Below are 14,082 nucleotides of genomic sequence, written 5' to 3'. Positions count from 1 at the left end.
GGGTTTGATGTAGGCGAGGAGGCATGTTCAGCCGGGCGTGCAGCGGGCGGCACAATACTATTCGATTTGACAGCGGGCGACGTTGTTCCCGATACGGCTTTAATGCAGACGAGGGAGTAGTAGTGGTTCCCGAAATGTTGAATGGCCAATGCTGCATCCTCCTTCAATTAGCATCGTGCATGCATGAGGGAAGTAATGGGAGGAGGACCAGGAAAAGAGGCTGCACGATGAGAATGTAACGCAGTTTGCACTCATATAAAGGCGCCCCTCCATTCCAATGCATCTACCACATCGTACGCACCTAAGCACTTGCCTAAGCACCTACACTAAGCGCAAAAGTGCTCACTCCAGACCCATGGCGGTGATGCGCACGAGCGGCAAGCGGATGTGCCAGATGGTCCACGATGCCGGCCTGCGGCATGGCGCCGAGGATCGTCTCCAGACGGTGTTCGTGACTGGCTGGTGGATGGCCGCCGTCGACACCAACTACGACTCTTAGTTGGACCAGATGATCGTTGCCACCACCAACAAGTTCACCGTCCTCAAGAAGCTCAGGGACGACATCGCCGTACTCCTCCAGCCCACGCGCCCGGGCTCCTCATTGCCTGCCACCCTAATTGGCCTCCATGGCCAGAACCTCTTTCAAGTACTGGTGGCCCTGTGACTGCCAGCCGACGCCACGAAGAATATCCACCTGGAGGTCGCGCTCGCTGCGAGGCGCCTCGCCCTGCAAGAATTCGTCGACCTACACATCGACATCTACGAGCAAATCGTGTACATTGGTATCTACAAGGCCATTGAGGACGCTACGACGTTGGCCTTCCTCAACCGGCTGGAAGCCTTGGATGCCTTTGCTGAGAAGCACCTTGACCTCACCACAAAAGCCGTTGGTCCTTAGCCGCCGGTTGGTGGCCCAGTGCACTAAGTTGAGGAGGAGGAGGAGGTCGTACGTTGATGGATGCATATTTCTTCTTGCCCCCTGTAACCACCACTGTGATCGCATCATTGCGGCCTCAATTCTTATTGTGCTATTGCATTCTCGTTCCAGTCAATACCGACATGTGCGATCCCTTTGCTTAATTATATGCATCACTGTAACTAGTACTCCATCCGTCAATTTATAAGTTGTGCTTACCTTTTCCATCAACTTCGTGCAACGCACGGGCATCTTGCTAGAAACACTAGAACATGTCGGACCGCATGTGACCAAACCGATGATGCGCCAACCTATCTACTATGTGCCCTGCTTATCTGGCGGAAATAGCCCCGACCTAGCGTTTACAATCATTATTTCTATCTATCGATCGTGCCAAGGAGCAGAACCAAATGTTACAATTTATACATTTTTCTCTACTCCTACTCCTATAAAAGACTCAGTTGGTGATGGTGGTGTGTCTGCCATCCGTCATTTCTGACCATTAGATCTGCATCTAACGGCTGTGAGGTAAGTTGTGGCATTTTTTGCAACAATAGCCCACTTCTTTGCTCCAATTTATAGAAAACCCCTTATTATCTTGAAAGCAACCACATCCCTCCCTCACGTCATCAAAATAGCCTGAGAAATATATTTTGAGTAAAAAGTAATATATTAGGAGTATATCAAAACAAGAGTGATTTCTTTCAAGTTTGTGAACAAGTACTACTATTCTACTACTTTGGATCCGTCGCAACGCACGGGCACGTTGCCAATAAAAGGAAAAGCCATGTCGCGTTCGCGTCGCACCCCCACATGCCCGGGAATCGGGAGTACTCCACGGCCCGTCCGGCACGCCACATAGCTAGCGAAGGCGTGTTGCCTAGCATTTTCACTTTCATGTGGGACCGCCGTTGAGCAAACCGACCATTGGCAAACCGCACCCCGCCAGCCGCCGGGTTGGAAAACAGAAACGAGGGGAAGATCTAGCTGTAGCATGGAAGCCAAGAAATTTGGTGTCTGATGGGGCTCGTTGATAGATTGTCATTTATTCATAACTAGCAAGATGCCCATGCGTTGCACGGAAAATCAAGATGCATTTGTATGAGTAGTTTATGTTGTGGGAGAAAAGGATGAACACGAGAAGGCCTTATTTGCAAATGTGGAGAGGGGTGTGGGCATCTTTTTGCAAAATTGCCATAGCTTCCTTCCTATCCGTCAGATATAAATCGGACGGCCTATATTGCAGGATGGCAGGCACACCATCATCACCAACTCTGTTTTTTTATAAGAGTATAGATATAGATATAGATATAGCTATATGTAGATATAGATATAGATATAGATATAGAGAGTAGAGATTTGGTTACCAAATCTCATGCGTGCAATGGAAGTGTAGCTTACTAGTTGGTTACCAGATCTCATCCGGGTTTGGCATGAGCTCGTACTGCGGGAGCACCACAAGGCCTTCCTATCCATCGCAACGCACGGGCACATTTCCCTCTCGGGGCCCACGGGACCGATCTTCAGTGGCTTAGTGCACCGGCCTATGAATCAATGACATGCGGACCTTAAATGCGGCTGGCCCACATGTCATTCTCATGGTGGTGGCGTGGTTCGCGACTCACTCGTTCGAGATGAATCAACCGGTGGTGGCGTGGCCATGGCGAGGGTGCCACAGCTGGGCGTCGAGGCTTTATGAGGCGTAGATGGCCGCACCGGCTGGTACTACCTGTAGTACAGAAGTACTCCAGCTGAGGATTGATGCCGGGACAAAATGTGTCACAATCGCTAGATGAAAATTCGATGGTGCGGGAGTACGGATCGGAGCAGGCACTCCAATCGGGTGTGGCTGTGGTAGAAAGTTGATGGTCGCTGTAGTTCAGCTGGCCCGCATGTCATGCACACAAAGGCAGAGGAGCGGTGGGGCCGAGAGGGATGAGGCGCACGTCGGGAGATGTCGTGCCGTTGGTTGGAGCGGCATCATGGAAATCGCGTGTGGGTGTGGCAGTGGTAGAAACAAGAAACGTGATGGTCATCGTGGTTCAACTTCCATGGATAACCTGTCATGTCTCCTGACACATGCATTGCATACCGCTCACTGCAAGGTGTAGCAGTAGAGAAAACTTGTTCCAAAGATACCATTTTTTCGATAAAATTCTCGAGATATCATTAGTTTTTACACATGGGATTACTCCTGCAAGGGTCACAACATGTGTTTTGTAAAAAAATGCATCTTGATGTTCCCTGCAATGCACGGGCATCTTGCTAGTTATAGAAGAAGGCCACACGGGCATCTTGCCGCAGGGTGTGCCACCGACCTAAACTTCAATTTTCTTTTTCAAACGATTAGGTGCACCGGATGTTGTGCCACGCTACAAAATGTTAAAAAAATAGCTTCAATTTTTTTAAAACATGTTATCTTCAACCATCAAAACAGCCCGAGGAATATATTTTGAGTGAAGCATGATTTACTTCTACTAATATATGTATATCAAAACTAGAGTGTTTATATTTCAAGCCCGTGAACAAGTATTATTCTACTACTTTGGATCCATTGCAACGCACGGGCCAACACATTGGTAGTAGTCTCTATCTCTATCTCTACTCTACTCTTATTCTTATAAAAAAACAGAGTTGTTGATGATGGTGTGCCTGCCATCCTGCAGTATAGGCCGTCCGATTTATATCTGACAGATAGGAAGGAAACTATGACAATTTTGCAAAAAAATACCCACACCCCTCTTATACTAGGAAGATGCCCGTGCTTTGCACGAAACATCAAGATCTTGTGGGAGAAAAGGATGAACGAAGGAAGGCCTTATCTGCAAATGTGGAGAGGAGTGCGTGTAGATTGTCATAATTTCCTTCCTATCCGTTAGATATAGATCGGACGACCCATATTGCAGGATGGCAGGCACACCATCATCACCAACTTTGCTTTTTATAGGATGTTCGATTTATATATGATGGATAGGAAGAAAATTGTGGCAATTTTGCAAAAAGAAACCTAAACCCCTCTCCACTTTTGCAAATATGGCCTTCCCTCGCTCATCTTTTTCTCTCACAAGATAAACTACTCATACAAATGCATCTTGATGTTTTCTGCAATGCACGAGGGTGTTTCCTTGGGGGTCTCTCCAGCGCGGCGTGGCCATAGTTGCGAGTTGACGCCCCTTGAGATGTCGACATTGAGGGGCACTCGGATTTTGTCCGATGAGCAGGCAAGATGAGTTTGATCACGTAGTAAATGCATTCTAAAGACTACTTCCGTGTCCATTTCCTAATTCTCCCCCTGCCCACTGTTTCACAGGTTAGGCTCGGTGCGAGTGGAGATTGGCTTGCATATGTATGGGAGGGTACCAACATCAATTTGCACAACATTTACAATGGTGACACTGTTCCCATAGAACCTTTGTCCAACATTGGGATCAGCCATGCAACGGGCCATCGCCTGAATTGGTACGATGGAACCACAGTGAGATTGAAGAAGATAGCACAAACCTTGCACATGGCGGTCAAAGGTGGACGATGCTGTCTGCGGCTGATTTGTTGCCATATGAGTACGAAGACGCTGTGCTCCTTTCTAACCGCATCTTCGCGGTGACAAACCAGGCGACTTGTTTCGTATGGGACACATCCAATGGTATACTCCCTCTCTCCCAGTTTATTTGTTTTGAATTTTTTCGTTTTATAAGTTTCAAATTCAAATTTAGAGCTCCCCATCACATGTTGAGATTACAATGTCCATTAAATCGTTGCGTGCATGTATAGTAAAGAAACAAATCTTTGAGTTTGCCACGAGTTCGTGCAACGGTAGCACCACAAGGCCTGGCACAGGAGTTACATTTACCTCTCGGGGCCCTCGGGTCTGAGCTTCAGCGCCTTACGACACCTGCCTTTGAATCAAAAACATGTGGACTCGATAGGTGGCTGGTCCGCATGTAGTTCTCCTGAAGGCAGAGGGGCAGTGGGGGCGAGAGGGGTGAGCCGCAGGTCGGGGGACGTGTGGTGTCATGCGTTCGAGCGGCGTTGTGGGAGTCGCGTGTGGTTGTGGTAGAAACTTGATGCTCGCCGCATTTCAGTTGGCCCACATGTAATGCACATAAAGGCAGAGGGGCGGGGCGGCCGAGAGGGGTGAGGCGCACGTCGGGGGACGTGGTGCCGTGGGTTGGAGCGACGTCGTGGGAACCGCGAGTGGCAGTGGATGAAATGTGATGGTCGCCGTAGTTGAACTTCCAGGGACAAGTTATCATGTCTACGGACACATGCATTGCATACCGATCACTGGAAGGAGTAGTAGAGAAAGCTAGGCGGATAAATAGTTCCTTATAGTCAAGCGGACCCATGCTACTACTTGTTCCAAAGACATGCACACCATCGAAATAGTCCATCTATATCAATATACATAGAGAGGGAATTTTTTTACAAGAGAGGAAATAGTTCATCCATCCATAATGCCCTGCTGCTGGTGCATCATCTTCTTCTTCTTCTTCTTCTTCTTCTTGTTCTCATTTTCTGTGGGAGACGGCTTCGCAACAAGATCTCTGGACCTTGCAGCTATCTCGAAACTCACACGGGCATCGAGGGCAGCATATTTTATCTGCTTGTACGTCAAGGGATAATTCTCCCATCCAGATGACCTTATGCCAGCGTCTCGTCACCCTTCTGAAGATTTGTTCCGAGAACAAAATTTGCTACGTTGAATAGGGATGGTGTCGGTTTATCACAATCTTCTACAGGAATTTTTATTTTGGTTTATAGGTCAGCGATGCTTTTCAAATCAAGGTTGTACGGCTCCAACTTCTGTTTGTCCCCTGCGATGGCTGCCCCACAGAAGTATATGTCCTCCCGAGACAAGAAATCGTGAAGCTCACCTGGTATGGAGGGCGCATGTATGATGTGGTACACCAAAACATCATCTTCGAGGCACAGCCGAAGGACGGCGGCGTGTTGGATCTTCCTAGTGGCACGCTCCGTGTACTCTACGTCGAGACCGATGACATTCATCTCCACCGTTTGGAGGGAGTTGGATACATTGTTGATCCACTTCCGAACAACCCTTGGGTGGTCGGTGACTATGGCAATTATGCTCAACGAGCCTTCGATGAGGACATGTTGGACGCTAAAAACCTACATCTCGATCTCTTTCGCCATTTGGAACCACTGGACCGGAGGGCTATGGTTTGGAGAATTAGGATTAGATGGCTAGTCTAACTGAAGAAGATGATTATTTATAGGGGCTTCGGAATTACTCCAGGAGGATGTGAAGAGGTTAAAACAATCTGAATGCAGTGTGGTTTGGATGCAAATGAAGATCAAGGAGTAGTGAAGAAGACGAGGAAAATCGGTTCCCGATGGAGAAGTAAATGGGAGAAGTGACCTACAGGCAGTTGATTAGACGGCTAGGTAGACTAAACGAAAAGGCTACGTGGGTAGACTGAGGAGTGGGGCCTGTCTCTATACGTGCCCATCCTTCCAGCGCTACATGTATCACTGGCTAGTTGAGGTCACTCTTTTGAATCACCGTGGCGAGACATTTTATGATTCCTTTTCATTTCTGCACCGCTCCTGACTGGTGGGACCTATGCAAATGGATAAAAAATGTGTCGTAGCTGGTTCGGATGGATATTGGCGCATGCGTGGGAGACATACCATTCTCTAGTTAAGGAATATGCGGTTATCCTCAAAAAAGAAAAGTTCTTCTTCGCGCTTCCACATGCACAAGAATTTGGTTCTGCTCGCAATATGGATGATACTTGGAGGATGAAGTGAACCCAGAGGCATGCTAGCACGGGAGTACTACTCATGTTCCTACTACTACTCCTACTACTAGTAGTAGTATAACTGTGGTACACTTGATGGTCAAAATACTATTATTCATCCGGTCCTCACAGTGAAGTGACAAGACCCTGCGCCCGAGGTGACACCAGTCCAGGCGGCGTGTCCAGGTTACCAAAGTCAGCCTCACCTTGTGCACTGTGCAGTCACTATCACCGCCGCTATATAGCATGCCTCGCCTTGCCTCCCTTTCCCCTAGAACCACTCCATCTCCATCTCCGTCTCGCCGGAGATCCTAAGGTCACTCTTCACCATCTCACTGTGCCCCCGCGTACCCTCGCCTTGCTCGCCTCCCCCAGTACCAGTGGTGGCTCGCTAGCCGCTCCAGCACTGAAAGCCTTCTCCCCCCATAAATCAAGCCCCCCAAAACCCCACCTTCCAAACTCCACCATGGCCGAACACGAACCGCGCAGCATCCATATGAGCCACGATTGGAGCAATCTCCCCAGTGACGTCCTCGACCTCTGTTGCTCGTGTATGGATATGTTGAGAGCCCTGCGGCTGGCTGCATGCTCGAGGGGCATGCACACGGCCATTGTTGAAGCAAGGCCTAAGCTTTTCAAGACACCTTGCTTGCTACTATCTGGTCTTGCGAGATTTGCTCACCATGATACGGAGGCGTACATGATGCCCCTCGACTTCAATCCGACCTCCATTACCCGAAACTTCTTTGCAGGTATGTAGTGGGTCGTCGTACATCATTTCCCTCGACTTCGATCCGATCACCATCGCCCAAGACTTCTTGCAGGTATGTACTGGGTCGGCATGAACTCCAACAGGATGGCTGCCGTCAGAGAAGACGGGGAAAAGTTGGTGCTCGTGAACTTCCAGACCTCCCATGAGATTATCCTTCCTTCATTGGATGATATAGAGTTTTACCTTCGCGGCACAATTCATCTAGATTACGTCGTCAGTTGGATGCACCTTGTTTTGCCGAAGACTGTAATCTGCCAAGTGCCCACATGACATGCGGATTATGCAGACTTCAAGCTAATTGCGTTGTTCGACAAGGGACTCGCCTATCTTTCCGCCGGTGCCTTCTTTAGCTAGAGACAGCTCAGCTCACAGTGGATTATTATCAAAGCTGATACACACTTCTGTGATGCTATTGAACACAATGGCATCATCTACGCGATCGACAAAGCAGATGGCAACACGTATTGCTGGGACGACGCGTGTAAGTTGTTTTCGACTGATGTTAGTGATGACGCGATGACACTGTTTGAACTTTTTGTGATGATTGACATATCCCTGTTTGAGCAGAATTTGAGTAGAACTATGGCAATGTATTAGAAACGCCGTAAATCAGCTATATTTGGAATGACTTAATTCATGCGATTGTGACCATGTCATTACAGCCAATTTGTACCCCTGAATAATCAAACTGTTAGGAAGATATTGATATTCTCCTTATTTTATAGTAATCTATATACTACTCAATATGAGTGTGTATAAATGGCCATGTTAGTTTCCTCATTTTCATGATGTAGAAACATGCATCACACTGTTGATTTCATCTAACCATACATTAGGGAAGTAAATGTGCATATGGAGAACTCTATATTTTTGAAGTAGTGAAATCATGTAATGCTTACCATGTGTACATACCTATGTTCGCCCTTTAGCAATCAATAGCTAGAATAATATGATCACAAAATTTTTTCCCACAGAACATGAGTATATAACAATGCATGTTCTGTTAGTTTCCTTGAAGAATTTGTTTGTGAGGACAGAACATGATTACATAACATGCATGACATGGTAGTTTCCTGTGAAGAATCGATTGTGAGATAACATGAGTATAACCATGCATGGCACTTCTATATTTTCGAACCCAGTATACATTTCCCTATATTTTCCTCCCAGTTCCAACAGGGACATATCAATGCTGTTTCTTGCATTATCCTACTCATACTCTGAACAATGCTAATCTTACATTAACAATGCATGTCCTTTTTGATATGATGCAGTGTCCCTACAGTTACTGCCCTTTGTAATCACACCACCTTTGCCAAAAACAGGGAAGCACAACTCGTTCCTCACTCATCAGAGGACGACAAAAGACTGATGATCATTCGAACACATGAGCCAGAAAAGTTATATTGCAAAAACCCCACTGTATGCAAGCACCGTAAAATACGTGAGTATCCAGGCAGTGGTTGTTACATCTATGAGCAGGATACCAACTTGTTGGGGCCTGCATGATTTTTTAGTTGGAGGCGGGTAAACAGCCTTGGTTCATACTCTCTGTTTCTCGGACTCAGTTATCCGATTAACCAGGAAATCACCGTTGGCAAGGACCTTGATGGAAGAGAGGCTCTATTTGTTATGGAAAACTGTGTCTACACGGCGAGCCCTAGGAGTTCGGGAGCAAACTCCCCTGATTGTCAACGATATAGCCTGCAGCCAAAAGATGGTGAGAATGACAAAGGCATCTGGATTAACTTTGATCCTTGGATGTGTCGAGTCCGATAGGCAGTGATGTGGTTCAAGCTTCAGGTTGATAGGTAATTGGGATGTTGCATCGAAAGGGTGGAGTACTGGTGTCTCCGGATCATTGGTGGCTGAACCGAGGCTGCAAATTATTATGGCGTTGGATCATCCCTCTTCGAATGACTTGTTGTCTTTGCTGCTTGTTCTGGATGGGTAGTTCTCTCTTTTTTTATGCATATTCCTTGTCATTTGGTCATCCTCGTCTATGTCGCTCTTACTACGTAATAGTTGCCTCTATTTAGAATGTCATTCTCGTCTGGATCACGAGAGTCTGAGCGCTGCAGATGGGTGCGTTTTGATGGTGTAGCAAGACTTCTTATGAACTATCATGTCTTGCTGTTTATGTCAGTAGTAGTCACTAGTCAGTGTTTGAATGTTGTATATATCGTTGTTTCAAACTGTTTATTGTCTCGAACTGCTAGTGGGCTAAATGAGGGCATCACCATTCTCCAGTGTCCAGAGTATATCTCCTTTGTTCAAGTTATAATTTGAGCTCAATGTCTTTTCGATGATGTACACTTGTTTGGGCCAGTGAGGTGTCGTTGAATATGGGCCGAGTAGTAACGCAGTGCCAAATAGGTCAATTATGACTCTTAGGCCGGGCTCTCAAAAGATCCTCAAAAAAAGGCCGGGCTCTCAAAAAAAGAAAGAATAAGGACTCTTAGGCCGACATGTGGGTGCCACCGGTGTTTTCATGCGCTTGCGCGCCGAGAGCATATTGGCGTGTGTTCGAAATTCATGCTACCTTTTCATCCCCAATCAACCGCCCCTCCCCCACCTCTGGAATTTTGATTCCTACTCCAGTTCCCCCAAATCCCCCTCCTGTACTCCCTGTACTCAAGCGCACTATCATGTCGCCGGTCAATGTGGATCTCTGAGCCGGAGATCCTAAGGTCCGTCCTGCCTTCGGGCGTTGCGTGCTGTCGCTCAATAGTGGCATGGCGACGCTTGATGACCAGTTTGCTGGCAAAGTGCTGATGGTAACCATCAACGGCGACCGGCCTCCCGTCTCGCCGGACGACCTTGTCAAAGCTCTTGGCATTGTGCACGGCATCCAAATAAGTGACTTGCTCGTCAAAGTCTGTCTGCCACCTGCTGATTTCTTCGTCTGGTTCCGGACAACTTTCGACTGCAGTCGTGTGTTCGAATCTTCCCGGCGTTTGTTCTGCGATGGCACACTGGTGAGCTTTGATCGGTGGCACCCAGGATGGGGCTTGGTGCCCTCTGAGCTTGAGTTTTTAACAAAGCTTACCTTCCATGGCATGCCTCGACGTGCTTGGAACAGCGAGTCCATGAATGAGCTTATCAACGACCTTGGAGGTGAGCTCGTAAGTATGTTTGTTCCTTTAGACAGCTGGGCTCTGACGGTTATGGCATGGATGAAGAAGCCGTCCACCATACCAAAGGTGATTGGTGTTGAGATACCGGTGCAGGAACCGGGGTTGTACTATTCGCCGCCACCAAGGCCGCCACGGACCACATTAGGGATGTACCTGTATCGAGTGTTCATGCATGTCGAAGAAGTGGTCAATCCATCAATCGAAGTCCTGCCGCCGCCGCTGGTGCCCGGGTCTGTCGATGACGTCCATTACAGGAGTCAACGTCAGACTTTCCCCGTGTTGCTCGGAACGATGGATGGCACAGGGCCTACTCCATCGCACGGCGGAGGCCACTGCTTCTTTGGGAGAAGAGGTAGGGATGGCTGCCTGGATGTGCTCTAATTTGAGGTAACAACTGAATCTTGTCAGGTGACCCGTTCTATTTTTTTACCTGAACTTTTTTAGAAAGGGTTGTACATCAACTTAATGTTCTAGCAGAACTTATATATTGTGTTGTCTATCTATTTTCTTTGTACAACATTCAAGATATTTCCCCGTCATTGATAAAGACGATGAACCGTTATGTACAAGTTCGTGTGTTGTCTATCTATTTTGTAGGGTCGGACACTGTCCTTGTATTCAAACTCTTCCATGATGTATTCGGAGGAGGAACCCGCCTTGCAATGCCGAAAACAACACTGCATGCCGGACTCATCGTCATTGAAGCCTGGTTCAGGGGCTACCGAGGGAGTCCTGGATCAGGGGGTCTCCGGACAGCCGGACTATATCCTTTGGCCGGATTGTTGGACTATGAAGATACAAGTTTGAAGACTTCGTCCCGTGTCCGGATGGGACTCTACTTGGCATGGAAGGCAAGCTAGGCAATACGGATATGTATATCTCCTCCTTTGTAACCGACCTTGTGTAACCCTAGCCCCCTCCGGTGTCTATATAAACCAGAGGGTTTTAGTCCGAAGGACAAAATATAATCATACCATAGGCTAGCTTCTAGGGTTTAGCCTCTTTGATCTCGTGGTAGATCGACTCTTGTAATACTCATATCATCAAGAACAATCAAGCAGGACGTAGGGTATTACCTCCATCAAGAGGGCCCGAACTTGGGTAAACATCGTGTCCCCCGCCTCCTGTTACCATCCGCCTTAGACGCACAGTTCGGGACCCCCTACCCGAGATCCTCCGGTTTTGACACCGACAACGTGTATGTAAGGCTTTGTCAACTTATAGTCAACACATGGTTCTAACAGCAGTGTCCGTTGGATGTCCATCCAACGGATGTCGTGCTTCTTCTTCAATCTTGGATATTCTAGCTTCAGCCGCCCAAAAAATGATTCCTCCCCCTGACATCTGGGGCGCACCGTTTCAGAGGCTGACCTGTGGGCCTACTAAGTTGACGCGTACCAAGGCCTTTGTCAACTTAGTCAATATAAATGATTCTAGCTGCAGTGACCGTACGATGTCCATCCAACAACCGTTCTGATTCTTCAACCTCTGGTCTTCTTGCTCTAGCCACCAAAAGCAGCGCCGGTCGTGCCGCCTGCTCCTGCCTCCCATGGCCGGCTGTGCTGCCGCAGAGGCCTCACCTCCCCCTACCACTCCCACCGCTGTCCAGGCCCTGCGGCGACGGCATCCTCACACCGCAGCTGAACCAGTGAACCCTCGTACTCCTCTCCATATGGGCATCCACAGCCACGTCTTCCCCGGCTCCGCATCGTCCCCTTCCTAGGCCTCGCCATCGTCCACCGCCTTGGTGCTCTCGGCGTAGGGTGGTCAATGTGGTCAACGACTGACTTCCATCGGAAGAGTACTGTACATGGAGAGGCTGACAGCTGGGTCCATGGCCGCAGCAAGGAAGTGCCTCCTTATTACGCGGAAAATAATTGTTCCTCCACCTGACAGCAGGGACCCACCACACGGGCCACCATATTTCGCCAAAAAAACGTTTCCCCCTGACTGCTGGGACCCACCAGCTACATCTTCGCATGCAAGGAACTGCGTCCATATTACGGGCAACAAAATGATTCGCCCCCCTGACAGCTGGGACCCACCAGCTACATCTTCGCACACAAGGAAGTGCGTGACAGTCGGGACCCACCCGGTTGAAGCGTACGTAGCGTTGTCATTCTGGTCGCGAACGTGTACGTACATACTGGTCGATCAGTCTGTCTGCAGGCTGCGGCAATGAACCGTGGCCGTGTAAGGAAGGGCACGTGTGGTAGTAGAGGCGCGCACATGTGGTAGTAGAGGCGCGCACGTAGCATGTACATGTACATACAACGACCAGGGTGCAAGAAAGTAAATACGACCATGTACATACATACGGGCGGGGAACGCCTACTCGCGCATACATAGGGCCAGGGCTCGTGTACATGGCTGTGGCTGGGTCAGAACGGAGAAAATGCATCGTCGTCGTGTTCATGGGGAGGCAACAGAATGGGTCATGTTCATCGGGAGGCAACAGAACGTGTACTGTTCATCAGGAGCCAACCGGCTTGGACGGAACAAGTGATGGAAATGAGGCCTGGCGTACCGCAGAACGGAGGAAACAGCCTTGTGTTCGACTGGCCACGGTGGAAACGGGATCCTGTTCATCGGAAGGGGTCTGGCGTACCACAAAACGGAGGAAACGGACCTCCTACGGTCGAAACGGGGTCCTGTTGATCGGGAGGGGTGTGGCGTACCGCAAAACGGAGGAAACGGACTTATGTTGGAGCGCTACGGTCGAAACAGGGGTCCTGTTCATCGGGAGGGGTGTGGCGTACCGCAAAACGGGACTCCACGGGATACTGTTCATCTCCACCGTCGACTGCCTCCACGGGCTACTGTTCATCCACCGTCGACCTCCTCCAGCCTCCACCTACGACTGTTCATCCACGGGCTCCTGTTCATCCAGCCTCCACCGTGCGCTCCTCCATCGGCTACTGTTCAACCAGCCCTCTCCACGGGGGTCCTATACAATGACCCCTCCATGAGCTACTATTCATCCACCCCTCCACCGGCTACTGTTCAACCAGCCCTCCACCCGCTACTGTTTAACCAACCCTCTATGGGGTCCTGTTCATCCAGCCCTCCACGGGGTCATGTTCATCCATCGGCTCGATCGATCGGGGTACTGTTCATCCAGCGACAACGGCCTCTACTACCACGGGTTCTTGTTCATCCAACCCCCACCGGGAACTGTTTATCCAAACCCCCTCAACAATGCTCACTGTTCATCCAAGGAAGGAGGCAACAGTGTTCAACCGGCTTCAGTTAGCAGCAGTAGCGAAGGAATCACTCGGGTTCAGTTAACAGCAAGGGATCGATTGATCGCTCGGGTTCAGTAACGCGTAGCCTGCAGTGCAATCGCTCGGATTCAGTTAGAGCCCAACGCCTCGCACACACGCGCGTACGTACGAGAGAAACGCGCATCGCTCGGCCCCCGACCACCCACCATAACCGGGAACTGCCCCGATATTTTCCTCGCCCTCACTTCTACCACAGTTTTCTCCGTCATGG

This window comes from Triticum urartu, chromosome 5A, assembly GCF_056163025.1.
Source record: "Triticum urartu cultivar PI428250 chromosome 5A, HENAU_Tu73, whole genome shotgun sequence".
NCBI classification, from domain to species: Eukaryota; Viridiplantae; Streptophyta; class Magnoliopsida; order Poales; family Poaceae; genus Triticum; species Triticum urartu.
The sequence above is the reverse complement of the archived record's forward strand: the minus strand, read 5'-3'. Positions refer to the sequence as shown.